At 36.6% G+C, this 17,208-nt stretch overlaps 1 long non-coding RNA gene across 3 annotated transcripts in view; it reads right to left on the reverse strand.

Annotated features, from left to right (window-relative positions):
- Positions 1-17,208, reverse strand: part of LOC149123713 (uncharacterized) — a 593,545-nt gene that overhangs the window by 62,691 nt on the left and 513,646 nt on the right. The window contains exon 7 of one of the 3 annotated variants that reach the window (XR_016214013.1): positions 8,979-9,330. The exons of 1 other annotated variant lie outside the window; for it this stretch is intronic. This is a non-coding gene — a long non-coding RNA (uncharacterized LOC149123713). Of the gene's footprint in view, positions 1-8,978; positions 9,331-17,208 lie in introns of those variants that run through there. One more of the 3 variants, XR_016214007.1, reaches the window with a different exon arrangement.

Raw genomic sequence — 17,208 nt, forward strand, 5'->3', positions numbered from 1 at the left:
AGTTACAGAGAAACAGAAGTAGAAAGAGAGAGAGAGAGAGAGGTCTTTCATCTGCTGGTTCACTCCCCAGATGAGTGCAATGGCTGGAGTTGCACCGATATGAAGCCAGGAGCCAGGAGCTTCCTCTGGGTCTCTCACATGGGTGCAAGGGCCCAAGCACTAGAGCACACAGGTGCAGGGGCCCAAAGACTTGAGTCATAATCTACTGCTCTCCCAGTCCATAGCAGAGAACTGGATCAAAAGTGTAGCAGCTGTGACTTGAACCAGCATCCATATGGAATGCCAGCACTGCAGGCAGCAGCTTCACCTGCTATGCCACAGTGCCGGCCCCGTAGATTTTGTTAATTCTTGTTTAAAAAATTCTTCATTTCACTGATCTTTTGTATCACTTTTTATTTCTTCTCTATTCTTATTTCTTTCTTCCTACCATTTTTGTAGTTTGTTCTTGTTTCTCTAGATCATTGAGGTCCATTTTTAGACCATGTATTTGATGCCTTTCCAATTTCTTGAGGTAGACACTGATTGCTAGAAACTTCCTCAAATATCCCATAGGTTTTGATATGTTGTGTTTTCATCTTCATTCGTTTTGCAGGAATTTTCTTATTTCCCTTTTGATTTCTTCCATGATTCACTGTTCATTCAGAAACATGTTGTTCAGTCTCCATGTATTTGCATATTTTCTGAAGTTGTTAATTTCCAGTTTTTTTCTATTGTGATCAGAAAAGATACATGGTAGTATTTCAGTTTGTTGTTGTTGTTGTTGTTGTTGTTGATACTTTCTTTATGGCCTAGAATTTTGTCTCTCCTAGAGAAAGTTTCATGCCCTGATGTGTATTCTTTAGCTGTGGGATAAAATGTTCTGTAGATATCAATTAGGTCCATTTGGTCCATAGTGTTGATTAGCTCTGTTGTTTCTCTTTTTATTTTTTGTCTAATTGACCTGTCCATTGATGAAAGTGGGCGTGTTTAAGTCCCCCCATTATAATTTTATTGGAGTCTATGTCTCCCTGTAGAACCAATTATATTGTTTTTAAATAGCCAGCTTCCATGGTATTGGGTGCATATATGTTAACTATTGTCACATTTTCCTGTTGAATTGATTCTTTAATCATTATATAATGCCCAGTCTCTTTTAACAGTTTTTGTGTTCAAGTTGTTTTGTCTGATATCAGGATGGTGACTCCTGTTCTTTTTTGATTTCAACTGGCATGGAATATTCTTTTCTATCCTTTCATTTTTAGTCTGTGTGTATCTTTGTGGTAAGATGTGTTTCTTGCAGACAGTAAATAATTGGATCTTGTTTTTTTAAATTTTTTTAATTTTTTTAAACTTTTATTGAATAAATATAAATTTCAAAAGTACAACTTTTGGATTATAGTGGCTTTTCACCCCATAACCTCCCTCCCACCTGCAACCATCCCATTTCCTACTCCTCCCATCCCATTCTTCATCAAGATTCATTTTCAATTACCTTTATATACAGAAGATCAACTTGGTAAATACTAAGATTTCAAAAGTTTGCACCCACACAGATACACAAAGTATAAAGTACTGTTTGAGTAGTAGTTTTACCGTTAATTTGCATAGTACAACACATTAAGGACCATTCAGTCTGTATCTTTTAACTGGAGAATTTAGGCCATTTACATTCAAAGTTATGTTGATAAGTAATGATGTGTTCTTGTCATTTTTCCATAAATTTTCCTGTTGTTTGCTTTGAATTTCCTTGGTACTTTTATTGGGATATTTTCTGCCTTCAGCTTCTTTCATAATGATGGCTATCTTTATGTGTTTCTATGTTTAGAACATCCTTAAGCATTATTGTAAGGCTGGACAAATGGTCACAAATTCTTTAAAATTCCAGGGTTTTTTGGAAGTTTTTTTAGTTCACCTTCAGTCATAAATGAGAGCTTTGTAGGGTACAGTATTCTGGGTTGACAGTTCTTTTTTTTTTTCTTTTAAGACTTGAACCATGTCTCTCTATTCTATTCTAGCCTATAGGGTTTTTGATGTTAAATCAGCTGTCGATCTAATTGGAGATCCTCTGAAGGTAATTTGGCATTTCTCTTTAAGAAGATGGAATCTCCTGATGCTGATTCTGATACTAGTACGTGCAGAACAAAGGGGCATGGCTCTACTTTTCACCGTTAAGTATGGCATTCTGCAGGAAAGGAGAGGGAAAGAAGCAGATTGGGTTCCTTGCTCCAAGCCTAGCAGTAGCTCAGACTCCAGTCACCTCCCAAGGCTAAAGTAATAGTCATGAATGACTGTGGGATTCCCTCTCAGCTAAAACTGTGAGTGGCAGGTCATGTGGCAATTTTTTCCTTCCTTGTGGATCCACCTTTCCTCATGGTGGATAGTGGCTGACAGCTGGCAGTGCCATGTGGCTGGTTGCAATGCTGTCCCTAATCTCTTTCCTGTCCCATGGAGTTTTCACTCTTCACTGTCTTTTTTTTCAGTTCTTTTCCAAAAATTTCCATCAGGCAGATCCCTGGAAACACGGTCCTCCCTTGTTCTTTTCGTATCCCAGAGCAGCTGAAGTTAGTGTGGCTACACCTTATTCAGCCATCTTGGATCTCAACCGACGTCTTAACTGCTAGATCAAATGTCCATCACTTGTGTAAAGATTTTAGAGGGCGGAAGTTAGTAAATTGTGTTTTGTCTTCTCATCTTCATTTTAGAGCCAATTAGGAAAATAAGTAAGCAAACTGAAATGAAGATTAAAATGCCATCCTTTGCTACTGATAAAGCCAGTTGCAGAGTTCAGCTTCAGTATAATGACAATTTCTCCCTGAATTAGACACACTTAGTCGTTCAGTCACATACAGCCCTGGAAAACTGAAAGACTCCCTCACGCTAGGAGCCCCTGCATGCTCTACAAAGCTGAAAGTTTATGTGTCTCCTGCATAGGCTGGGTCTGAAGGAGAGAAAAAGAGGGTCAGAACTCAAGTACATTCTGAGTTTCTTTTGCTGACCCAATCTGACATAAATTTCCATACATTCCAATTTTAAAAGTACATGGCAGTATGGAGAGCAGCTGGGAACTTCCTCCATTGGAAGCCACTTATGTGGAATCTAAGGCCAAGAGGAGCACTCAGTTCTCCAGAAAAAAGTCACAGAGAATGTCCCCTCAGACTCAGTTAATGAAGAAGTAACTCCAATTATGAATTTTTCTTCTCTTTAATTTCTCACCTGGTACTTGGGTAGTGAAGAAAAGATCTCAACAGTATTCATATGGACCTGTTTTTCAGTTTGAATGTCTACTATTAAAATAATTGAACAGGTCAAAGAACCAATTACTACTGTGATGTTGAAACCTGAAGGGTAAGCCTTTGTTGATTGGGGACTTAAATGGTCATTTAAGTAAAAATAATTATATTGCACATATACTTGACCTGCACTTCTCATTCTAGGATTAGAAACTGAATTTTCTTGATACTTAGTTGCTTATACTTTATCTTAATGTCTAGAGAGACAATATTTCCCAGATTAATGTTGATGTAATGGTTAAATGTGCAACAACACTTAAATGAGGCACAGAATTTAATGATTTGGTCAATACTAATTTCCTTGCCTTTCTCCAAACCCTAACATTTCGCAAATGTGAAGGAAAACTTCCTATGCAGAGAAAGGAAGTTAAGTGTTGGGATTCAGAGGGTAGAAAATTCAAGGGATTCACAGGATATGAGTAACTCAAGAAATAGGACATGAGCTTGCCTGGGAAGTCTCCAGACTTTTCCTCCCTATTTTCTGCTCTTTCTATGAAAGCCCACCATGCATCTCATTCCATTATTCGTTTTATCTTTTTCTCATCACTGAGAAAGGAAGGTGACTTTACATGCTAAACATCGTGGTTACACACTCAAGTAGTTTCAATCTTCTCCAAAGTGCCGTGGTTAATAATGCGGGCTCTGAAGTCCCACTGCCAACCTTCCAGTCACAGCAGTGTAATCAGGGAAGGTCACTTCCCTTCTCTGAGACTCATTTTCCTCATCTGTCCAAGATAGGATGATAGTAACTCCTTCATGACAACTACAGGAGAAAATGCATAGAAGTTTGTAGTGCAAGGTACAGGTCATCAAATTTCAAATAGTGAATAGAAGCACAAGGATTCGAAGGATACAAATGAGGGCATCAAGTTGAAAGGACAGACAAGATATGCACAGGTACAAATACACGCAATACTATATTTTAAAATCCTCTGGTTGCAACCTCAGGATAACAAGTCTTCACATTTTTCCATATTTCTTTCAAGGCTTAAAAAATAGAAGTTGAAATTTATTCTTTTTTACTTTCACCTCTCTCTACCTCTCCCTGTCACTCTTTCTCTCTTTGTCTTCCCAGCTGTCTTCTAACATGAAACTGGATGGTGTGTATTATTTGGACCACAATTTACACATTATCAAGTGGACTATTCAAAGGATTTTGGTAATGAGTCATGTGTATCTATCTATAATGTTTTATTAAAGCTGCTTTGTTGAGAAAATAATCCATGTGTTATACAATTCGCCCCTTTAAAGTGTACGATTCAGTGATTTTTAGTATGTTCACATAGTTCTGTAACTATCACCACAATCAATTTTAAAGCATGGGTCTGGAATCACAGGGAGAAGATGAGGAGTGAGAATTCGGAATGACTACTAATAGCTATAGAATTTCTTTCTTGAACAATGAAAATGTAATATAGTATTTGTAAAACTGAACTAAGCCAGACCCAAGAAGACAAATATCTTGTTTTCTTTTATTTGTGGTAGTTAATATATAGGGTATAAAAATTTTGTGGATATCATATGATTCAGTATATAGCTATAAAAAGCTTCATTGAATCATACCACATAAATGACAACATACTCTTATTTCACATGATAAAAAAAGAAAGGGAGAGGGGAGAATAGTGAGGACAGTTGGGGTACTAATAATTCTTTGTTTTTAAGTTGGGTGTTTTTGTTATGAGTGCAATCAGATGACCCAAACCCTCTTGTATCTGTACACTTAAGTGCATTTCTTGATATGCACACTGTACTCAACAAAGTATCTTAAAAAAACAAGTTTATTTGTGAAATTAATCCACATTTATAAATGTATCTTTAGCCCAATAATTTTCATTCTGGAAGAGTACTATTTTATATTATTTCCACAATTCATTTATCAGTTCTTCATTTGATGGCACTAATGTTTGTTCCAATTTTTCTCTATGTCATGTCTGAATAGAGTCACTCTTGATCATGCCCCTGATAGATATAAGCAAGCATTTCTCACAAAATTGTCATAACAATTTGCAATTCCACAAGCAGTTTAGAGAATTGTTAGGAATGGTCATTTGGCATAGTAGTTAAGCCACCTCTTGGAATGACTGCATTATATATTGGAGTGCCTAAGTTAAGTCTCAGCTCCCTCTCCATTCTAACTTCCCACATATGTGTACCCTGGGAGACAAGTAATAGATTAAGTTGTTGGATATCTCCCAACCATAGGGGTAACTGCATTGTGTTCACGCTCCAGATTTTGGCCTGGCCCAGCCATGGTTGTCAAAGGCATTTGAGGTGTGAACAAGTAGATAGAAGATGTTTCCCTGTCTCCCTGTCTCTACCTTTTAAATAAACTATTTTTAAAAAAGAATTCTTGGTGGGAATAAAGGGGAAACTTGTTGAAGTGAAATGGACAGTATGAGAAACAGTGACTTGATTAGCTCTTGTCCTGACGGTTGATGTACAATGTAATACTTTATCCATTTTAGTATTTTTTTTTCTAGTATCATTGGTTGAACTCTGTAATTAACACACAATTATTCTTAGGTGTTTAAATTTTAACTAGAGGAATCCCTGTTAGGAATTTGGAAAACATTATGCTGAGTGAAATAAGCCTTCCCAAAGGGACAAATACCACTTGTTCTCCCTGATAGGTGACAACTAACTGAGCACCAAAAAGGAAACCTGTTAAAGTGAAATGAACACTATGAGAAACGGTGACTTGATCAGCCCTCACCTTGACTGTTGATGAGCAACTTAATATGTTATCCCTCTTAGTATTTTTGTTTGTTTGTTCTACTTAATACTTTTGGTTGAATACTGTAATCAATACACTATACTTCTTAAGTGCTGAAACTTAACTGAAAAGTGATCGCTGTTAAATGTAAGAGTGGGAATAAGAGAGGGAAGAGATGTGCAATTCGGGACATGCTCAAGCTGACTTACCTCAAACGGTAGAGTTAGAAACATACCAGGGGATTCAAATTCAATCCCATCAAGGTGGCATGTACCAATAACATCTCAAGTGCCAGTGATCAATTTCAGTTCACAATTGATCATAATGATAGGACTAAGAACCAAAGGGATCACATAAACAAGAATAGTGTCTACAAATACTAGCTGATAGAATAAAAAAGGGAGAGAACAATCCAACATGTGAAGTGAGATACACAGCAGACCCATAGAATGGCAGATGTCCTAAACAGCAGTCTGTCCTCAGAATTAGCTCTTAAGGCATGAGGATCCAGCTGAAAAGCCCATGAGATTATTTCAGGCATGGAAAGCCAAGACACTCTGGGAAAAAAAAAAAAAAAAAAAAAAAAAAAAAAAAAAAAAAAAACCTAAATGAAAGATCTCCATGAGTGAGATCCCAGTGGAAAGAACGGGTCATCAAAGAAGGAGGTACCTTTCTCTGAAGGGAGGAATGAACTTCCACTTTGACCATGGCCTTGTCTAAATATGATCAGAGTCGGTGAACTCAGGGGGCTTCCATAGCGTTGGCAGCTCATGACAAGAGCCTAGGGTGATTATTGAGGCCATAAACAAGAGTGTCAATTTGTTAAGTCAACAACAGGAGTCACTGTGCACTTACTCCTCATGTAGAATCTTTGTCCTTAGTGTGCTGTACATTGAGATTTAATGCTATAACTAGTACTCAAACAGTATTTTTCACTTTGTGTTTCTGTGTGGGAGCAAACAGTTGAAATCTTTACTTTATGTAGGCTAAACTGATCTTCTGTATATAAAGAGAATTGAAAATGAATCTTGATGTGAATGGAAGGGGAGAGGGAGTGGGAAAGGGGAGGGTTGCGGGTGGGAGGGACGTTATGCGGGGGAAGCCATTGTAATCCATAAGCTGTACTTTGGAAATTTATATTCATTAAATAAAAGTTAAAAAAATAATCAAAAAAAGAATTCTTGGTGGCAATAAGAGAGGGAGTAGATGTACAGTTCGGCACATGCTCATTTGGACTTATCCCTAATGGTAGAGTTAGATACGTGCCAGGGATTCAAATTCAATCCCATCAAGGTGCCATGTACCAATAACATTTCACTAGTCAAAGTGATCAGTTTCAGTTCATAATTGATCATAATGATAGGATTAAGAGTAAAAGGGAACACATAAACAAGACTAGTGTCTGCTAATACTAACTGATAGAATTAAAAAGGAGAGAACAATCCAACATGGGAAGCGGGATACACAGCAGACTCATAGAATGGCAGATGTCCTAAACAGCAGTCTGGCCTCAGAATCAGCCCATAAGGTATTCAGATCTGGCTGAAGAGCCCATGAGATTATTTCAGGCATGGAAAGCCAAGACATTATGGGGGAAAAAAAGTGACCTAAATGAAAGATCTCTGCGAGTGAGATCCCAGTGGAAAGAATGGGCCATCAAAGAAGGAGGTACCTTTCCCTGAAGGGAGGAGAGAACTTCCACTTTGACTATGGCCTTGTCTAAATAAGACTAGAGTTTGTGGACTCAAGAGTCTTCCATAGCCTTGGCAGCTCATGACAAGAGCTTCAGGTGATTATGGACGTCATAAATGAGAGTGTCAATTGTTAAATCAACAGTAGGAGTCACTGTGCACTTACTCCCCGTGTAGGATCTCTGTGCTTAATGAGCTATACATTGTGATATAACGCTATAACTAGTACTCAAACAGTATTTTACACTTTGTGTTTCTGTGTGGGTGCAAACTGTTGAAATCTTTACTTAGTATATACTAAATTGATCTTCTTCTGTGTATAAAGATAATTGAAAATAAATTTTGATGTGAATGGGATGGGAGAGGGAGTGGGAGATGGGATGGTTTGGAGGTGGGAGGGAGATTATGGGGGGAAAATCACTATAATCCAAAAGTTGTACTTTGGAAATTTATAGTTATTAAATAAAAGTTAAAAAAAAGAATTCTCAGATTTTTTAAATCTGTCTATCTGATAAATGTGAATTTTAATTTCATATAATTTAAATTTACAATTCTCTGATAAATAACAAAATTATATATCTTTTCATGTACTTATTCTACTTATATGGACGGACAATCCCTAAACCTTACCAATGTGTCTATTTTCAGTTTTTTTCTTATTGATTTTAGAGATTTTTAAACCTATTCTGATTAGCATATCTTTATTGCTAACATACCGCAAATATATTTTAACTACATAATATTTTTGGAATATGGATATGTTAACTTTTATAGTGGTTAGTATTTTTATCTTTTCCCTTGTGATTTGTCCTTTTGTGTTTCAAGTTTCCTTTCTATTCTAACACTATAACAATATTATTTTATTTTTCCTAAGTATTTCAAATGTGGTTTTGTAAAATCTAGGTCTTTTATCCAGTTGGAACCTACTTTTGTGAACAATACAAGATGGAAATTTAATTTTGCTGTTATTATTTCCCTTTTTTGTAATCAATTTCTCTATAACATCATTTGTTGCATAGTTCCTGTTGATATAACCTGTACTCATGAGATTTACCAAATGTGAAGATATTCAGAAGACTATTTTGGGTTGTTTACTTTGTTCTGTGAGCATTACTCAAATTTCTAATCTTGCACACATACCACATTCAGTTAGGGACATTTTTATTTTTATTCACCTATTTATTTTTCTGCATTAGCTTCATTAGTAACCACACTTCTCTTCATCATTTGTTGAATGCCTGTTATATATGCAAAGTTCTGAGCTATTTGCTTTATATGCTATCATATGCAATCTTCATAACAATTCAGTGAGGCAAGTATTATCTTTACTATAAAGATGAAGAAAAATGGGACTTAATAAAATTATAGCCTTTTAAGCTTTGTAGCCTGGAAGTAAGAGAGCAGGGATTCAAATTCCGATCAGTGTATCTCTAATGCATGCTCTCATAGAGATTTACATGACATAGTCTCCCAAACAATACTTTAGGGGTCCTCTAGTACAGTAATTTTCCATATTTGCAGCACTTTGAATCACTGGGGTAGCTTTTCCAAAGTACTGATGACCAGGAACTCCAGCCAGGTTTCTCAAGTGGATAGCAGGGGCACAAACACTTGAGCCATCCTCTCCTGACTTCCCAGGTGCATTAGCAGGAAGCTGAATAAGAAAAACAGCAGCTCAGACTCAAACTAGAATTCTGATATTGGATGCCTTAGTCTCAACCAATGGCTTAACTCACTTTTGTAGCATCATTTACACGCATGGAGTAGTGACTGACAAATATCTACCTAAGCCCTAATACAGACCATGACCTAGTTCTCACTGGCCAGGAAGGAAGGAAAAGACTAAAGCTAACCACGTTCATCTGATCCTATGGTGTTGGCACCCAGTAAACACTTATTTGGTATACAGTTCAGTGACAGTGGCTCTCTCCTCACCATAAAGAAACCCACTTGCAACTTTTTCCAATTTTTTCTAGCTTGCTTATTGACAACAAAAATTCTCCAGATGTTTTTACATGGTAATTAGAAATCAAGTTGGAAAATCACTTTAAAGAAGTATCACACTGACATGGGTCCAATCAAAATGTCAAGTCAATCATGCACCTTTTGCCAAGATATACGAAAGCTCAAAGTCACAGGGCAAAAGAAAGATGACAACTCAAGAAACAGCTGTTTGTTTTTTTAAAAGCCTTATTGGAAGCTTCATAGTTCCTGGACTACGGTTCTTGGAACTAGGAGTTGACATATCAGGGCTGAAATTGAAACTTGAGAGAGGATGGTAAGAAACTTCTCTCAGCACTAAGTGGGAGAATTTTAGCCTTGTAAGTTAACTTTTTTTAAATGGAAAATTTCTAATACATACTCCCATAAGGAGAATAAAGTGAACACCAATATACCAAAATTACTGATATATTTATATTACTATTATCATTTTTTAGCTTAACAACCAGATTTATGTACTTTCCTTTCTAGAAGCCCAGATAATTATCAGTTATGGAATATTCCTGAAGATTTTATGGCTCCAGAAATAGGAGGCTTGCTCTTTCTTCATAACCAAGACACGAAGAGACTCAGAGGCATACTGCCAGCTAGAGACTGTTCTTGACTGGTGTACATTGCATTTTCATACAATCCATTCATTTGTATGTCATTAATACTCCAAACCAGTTTGATATGCTAAATTTGGCCCTGATAAGCTGAAACACTCAGGTAGCATACAAGTTTATGACTACCAAGCAGTGTTTCACTGTTGGCAGGATATTTGATCAGCAATGTTTGTGTGTTTCTGAATATTTTATTGCTTTCTGTTTTCATTATTTTATAAAAACAAATGGAATATGAAAATGCTGATATAAGATGTGTAGATCTTACAAACCTAATATACTTGAGACAAGGATGGAAATCATTCTGAGTGCCAAAAGAGGTAAATCAATAAGACACTCATTGTGCTAACACCAGCCAACTGTTTGTTCAGTTGTGAATAAGGAGATAACAAAGCAATAACATATTCAAAATTCCAGAAATATGTTATTAAAAGTTGTGTAAAAGAAAAATATAAATGAAGACCTTTTAGTTTTTTATACTTGGATCAACAACACTTTATTCTCATAACATATAAGCTTAATTTTTAGCCTTTATATAGTCAACTTTGATACATATTTTTAGTAATGCACTACACATAAAAATAGGACATTCGCTATATAGCTTGTATAAGTCCCAAGTAATCTATTCCATAATCATGGATTTTTTTTTCTGAGTGGTTAAATAAAACAACAATTTATCTTGAACTATAAAATCATACACCCACATGTTTGCATGCCCAAGAATCACCTTTGGCCCTTCTACTCTAGTCTTAAATCAGTGATGTGTTATTCTTTATTTTGAGGACATTATGTGAAATCCAGTCACAGGAAGACAACGATCACATGATATGACCCATATGAAGAATGTAATGAAATTGATCTCTACTTCCTAGAAGGAGAATTGTGGTTGGAGAAAATAGAGGGAAGGAGGGTACGGGGAGATTGATCAACAGTTACATAGGAGAAGTAAGTTCTGGTTTTCTCATGCACAATAGGGTGACTATGGTTAGTAAGACTACAATGGGCATTTCAAAATAGATAGATGAGAGGATTTTGAACATTCTTACTAGCAAGAAATGATAAATGCTTGAGATGATGAATATGCTAAATATTCTATTTAGATCATTATACAACATATACATATATCAAAGCATCACAAAGAGCTCCATAATTACGTACAATTGTTAGGTATCAAAAATAAAATTTTAAGAAATTCTGAGAGAACAATCTGGGTGAGTCACCTTTGGCACACCCTTAACCCTGAAGAACCAAACAGAGCTTTCTGGCCACACCCATCACAGCCTCTAAGGATTCATCAAAAGCAGACAGTCCACTTAATCTAGAGTCATAGTATAACAAGAAAAAGCACCACAGCAAAGAAACCAAAGAATATCTCCACAATGTCAAACAAACGTAGAAACCGAGGTAACAAGAACAAGGAAGACACTGTGATGCACACAAATGAAAAAGACACCCCAATTCAAGATTATGAAGATGATCAGATAGAAGAAATGCAAGAAACAGATCTTAAAAAATTGATAAGAACATTAAGAAACTCTCAAAAACAAATTCTTGAACTACAGAAATACTTAATGGACAAGATAGAAAATCTTACTCGCGAAAATGAAATATTAAGGAGGAATCAAAATGAAATGAAACAACTAGTAGAACATGAAACTGTGATAGTGAAGAAAAATCATAATGAAATGAAGAATTCGAGAGATCAAATAACAAACACATTAGAGAGCCTTAAAAACAGAATGGGTGAAGCAGTAGAGAGAATATCTGACATAGAAGACAGAGAACAGGAAAGCATACAGTCAAACCAAAGAAAAGAAGAGGAAATTAGAAATCTAAAAAATATTGTCGGGAATCTACAGGATACTATTAAAAAACACAACATTCGGGCTCTAGGAGTTCCTGAAGGCATGGAGAGGGAGAAAGGATTAGAAGGCCTTTTTAGTGAGATACTAGCAGAGAATGTCCCAGGTTTGGAGGACAGAGACATCCTAGTACAGAAAGCTCATAGAACCCCTAATAAACATGACCAAAAGAGATCCTCACACAACACGTTGTAATTAAACTCTCCACAGTGAAACAGAAAGAAAAGATTCTAAAATGTGCAAGAGAGAAACCTCAGATTACTCTCAGAGGATCACCAATTAGACTCACAGCATATTTCTCATCAGAAACCCTACAGGCTAGAAGGGAATGTGAGACATAGCCGAGGTACTAAGAGAGAAAAACTTCCAGCCCAGAATATTATATCCTGCAAAGCTCCATTTGTGAATGAAGGTGAAATAAAGACCTTTCACAGCAAACAGAAATTGAAAGAATTTGTTGCCACTCATCCAACGCTGCAAAAGATGCTTAAAGATGTATTACACACAGAAACACAGAAACACGGTCATCAATATGAAAGAAGGTAAAGGAAGGAAACCTCACAGCAAAAGATCACAGGAAGTCCAAAACATATATTAGAAAATATCTTTGGCAAATGGCAGGGCAAAGCTACTACATATCAATAGTCACATTGAACGTTAATGGCCTGAACTATCCAGTTAAAAGACACCGATTGGCTGATTGGCTTAAGGAACAAAACCATCTATTACAAAAAACACATCTTTCCAACAAAGATCCATACAGACTGAAAGTGAAAGGCTAGAAAAAGATACAGCATGCCAACAGAAATGAAAAAAGAGCAGGCGTAGCCATCTTAATATCAGACAAAATAAACTTTAACACAAAAACTGTTAAGAGAGACAAAGAGGGGCACTATATAATGATTAAGGGATCAATTCATCAGGAAGATATAACGATTATCAATGTATATGCACCTAATTACAGGGCACCGGTTCATTTAAAAGATTTGTTAAGGGACTTAAAGGGAGACTTAGACCCCAATACAATAGTACTGGGGGACTTAAATACTCCACTCTAGAAATAGATCAACAGGACAGAAGATCAACAAGGAGACAGTAGATTTAAATGACACTATAGCCCAAATGGATCTAACAGATATCTATAGAACTTTTCATCCTACACAGAAAGCATTTACATTCTTCTCAGCAGTACATGGAACCTTCTCTAGGATTGACGACATACTAGGCCATAAAGCAAGTCTCAGCAAATTCAAAAGAATTAGAATCATACCATGCAGCTTCTCAGACCATAGGGGAATGAAGTTGGAAATAAGCAACTCAGGAATCCCTAGAGCATATGCAAACACATGGAGATTGAACAACATGCTCCTGAATGAACAATGGGTCATAGAAGAAATCAAAAGAGAAATCAAAAACATTTGGAAGTAAATGAGGATAACAACACAACATACCAAAACTTATGGGATTCAGCAAAAGCAGTGTTAAGAGGAAAGTTTATAGCAATAGGTGAAATTGGAAAGGCACCAAATAGATGAGCTTTCAATTCATCTCAAGGATCTAGAAAATCTGTAGCAAACCAGACCCAAATCTAGTAGGAGAAGAGAAATAATTAAAAACAGAGAAGAAATCAACAGGATTGAATCCAAAAAAACATTACAAAAAATCAGCCAAACGAGGAGCTGGTTTTTTGAAAAAATAAACAAAATTGACACCCTATTGGCCCAACTAACTAAAAAAAGAAAAGACCCAAATCAATAAAATCAGAGATGAAAAAGGAAACGTAATAACAGATATCACAGAAATAAAAAGAATCATCAGAAATTACTGCAAGGACTTGTATGCCAGGCAACAGGGAAACCTATCAGAAATGGATAGATTCCTGGACACATGCAACCTACCTAAATTGAACCAGGAAGACATCGAAAACTTAAGCAGACCCATAACTGAGACAGAAATTGAAACAGTGATAAAGGCCCTCCCAACAAAGAAAAGCCCAGGACTAGATGGATTCACTGCTGAATTCTACCAGGCATTTAAAGAAGAACTAACTCCAATTCTTCTCAAACTATTCAGAACGATCAAAAAAGAGGGAATCCTCCCAAATTCTTTTCTATGAAGCCAGCATCATCTTAATTCTTAAGCCAGAAAAAGATGCAGCATTGAAAGAGAATTACAGACCAATATCCCTGATGAACATAGATGCAAAAATCCTCAATAAAATTCTCGCCAATAGAATGCAACAACACATCAGAAAGATCATCTACCCAGACCAAGTGGGATTTATCCCTGGTATGCAGGGATGGTTCGATGTACGCAAAACAATCAATGTGATACACCACATTAACAGACTGCAGAAGAAAAACCATATGATTATCTCAATAGATGCCGAGAAAGCATTTGATAAAATACAACACCCTTTCATGATGAAAACTCTAAGCAAACTGGGTTTGGCAGGAACATTCCTCAATACAATCAAAGCAATCTATGAAAAACCCACGGGCAACATCCTATTGAATGGGGAAAAGTTGGATGCATTTCCACTGAGATCTGGTACCAGACAGGGATGCCCACTCTCATCACTGCTATTCAATATAGTTCTGGAAGTTTTAGCCAGAGCTATTAGGCAAGAAAAAGAAATTAAAGGGATATAAATTGGGAAGGAAGAAGTCAAATTATCCCTCTTTGAAGATGATGTGATTCTTTATTTAGGAGATCCAAATAACTCTACTAAGAGACTATTGGAACTCATAGAAGAGTTTGGCAAAGTAGCAGGGTATAAAATCAATGCACAAAAATCAACAGCTTTTGTATACACAGACAATGCCATGGCTGAGGAAGAACTTCTAAGATCAATCCCATTCACAATAGCTACAAAAACAATCAAATACCTTGGAATAAACTTAACCAAGGACGTTAAAGATCTCTACGATGAAAATTACAAAACCTTAAAGAAAGAAATAGAAGAGGATACAAAGAAATGGAAAAATCTTCCATGCTCATGGATTGGAAGACTCAATATCATCAAAATGTCCATTCTCCCAAAAGCAATTTATAGATTCAATGCAATACCAATCAAGATACCGAAGACCTTCTTCTCAGATCTGGAAAAAATGATGCTGAAATTCATATGGAGACACAGGAGACCTCGAATAGCTAAAGCAATCTTGTACAACAAAAACAAAGCCAGAGGCATCACAATACCAGATTTCAGGACATACTACAGGGCAGTTGTAATCAAAACAGCATGGTTCTGGTACAGAAACAGATGGATAGACCAATGGAATAGAATAGAAACACCAGAAATCAACCCAAACATCTACAGCCTACTTATATTTGATCAAGGATACAAAACCAATTCCTGGAGTAAGGACAGTCTATTCAATAAATGGTGCTAGGAAAATTGGATTTCCACATGAAAGACCCCTACTTTTCACCTTACACAAAAATTCACTCAACATGGCTTCAAGACTTAAATATACGACCTGACACCATCAAATTATTAGAGAGCATTGGAGAAACCCTGCAAGATATAGGTACTGGAAAAGACTTCTTAGAAAAGACCCCAGAAGCACAGGCAGTCAAAGCCAAAATTAACATTTGGAATTACATCAAATTGAGAAGTTTCTGTACTGCAAAAGAAACAGTCAGACAAGTGAAGAGGCAACCGACAGAACGGGAAAAAAATATTTGCAAACTATGTAACAGATAAAGGGTTGATAACCAGAATCTACAAAGAATTCAAGAAACTCCACAACAAAACAAACAACAAACTTAAGAGACGGGCCAAGGACCTCAATAGACATTTTTCAAAAGAGGAAATCCAAATGGCCAACAGACACATGAAAAAATGTTCAAGATCACTAGCCATCAGGGAAATGCAAATCAAAACCACAATGAGGTTTCACCTCACCCCAGTCAGAATGGCTCACATTCAGAAATCTACCAACAATAGATGCTGGAGAGGATGTGGGGAAAAAGGGACACTAACCCACTGTTGGTGGGAATGCAAATTGGTTAAGCCACTAGGGAAGTCAGTCTGGAGATTCCTCAGAAACCTGAATATAACCCTATCATACAACCCAGCCATCCCATTCCTTAGAATATACCCAAAGGAAATGAAATTGGCAAACAAACAAGCTGTCTGCACATTCATGTTTATTGCAGCTCAGTTCACAATAGCTAAGACCTGGAACCAACCCAAATGTCCATCAACAGTAGACTGGATAAATTATGGGACATGTACTCTATAGAATACTATACAGCAGTCAAAAACAACAAAATCCAGTTATTTGCAACAAGATGGAGGAATCTGGAAAACATCATGCTGAGTGATTTAAGCCAGTCCCAAAGGGACAAATATCATACGTTCTACCTGATCAGTGACAACTAAGGTAAACCTGTTGAAGTGAAATGGGCACTATGAGAAACAGTGACTTGATCAGCTCTTGTCCTGACTGTTGATGTACAATGTAATACTTTATCCATTTTAGTATTTTTTGGTTCTAGTACTATTGGTTGAACTCTGTAATTAACACACAATTATTCTTAGGTGTTTAAATTTTAACTGAAAAGTGATCCCTGTTAAATATAAGAGTGGGCCCTAAAGGCATTCCAATCTGGCTGAAAAGCCCATGAGAGTATTTCAGGCATGGAAAGCCAAGACACTCTGGCAAAAAAAAAAAAAAAAAAAAAAAACCTAAATGAAAGATCTCTGTGAGTGAGATCCCAGTGGAAAGAACAGGTCTTCAAAGAAGGAGGTAGCTTTCTCTGAAGGGAGGAAAGAACCTCCACTTTGACTATGACCTTGTCTAAACAAAATAAGAGTCGGAGAACTCAAGGGGATTCCATAGCCTTGGAAACTCATGACTGGTGCATAGGGAGATTACTGATGCCATGAACAGGGGTGTCAATTTGTAAAGTCAACAACAGGAGTCACTGTGCACTTATTCCTCATGTAGGATCTCTGTCCTTAATGTGCTGTACATTGAGGCTTAATGCTATAATGAGTACTCAAACAGTATATTTCACTTTGTGTTTCTATGGGGATGCAAACTGTTGAAAACTTTG

Source organism: Oryctolagus cuniculus, chromosome 10 (assembly GCF_051225735.1).
Source record: "Oryctolagus cuniculus isolate XC-2025 breed Fujian yellow rabbit chromosome 10, ASM5122573v1, whole genome shotgun sequence".
Taxonomy (NCBI): Eukaryota; Metazoa; Chordata; class Mammalia; order Lagomorpha; family Leporidae; genus Oryctolagus; species Oryctolagus cuniculus.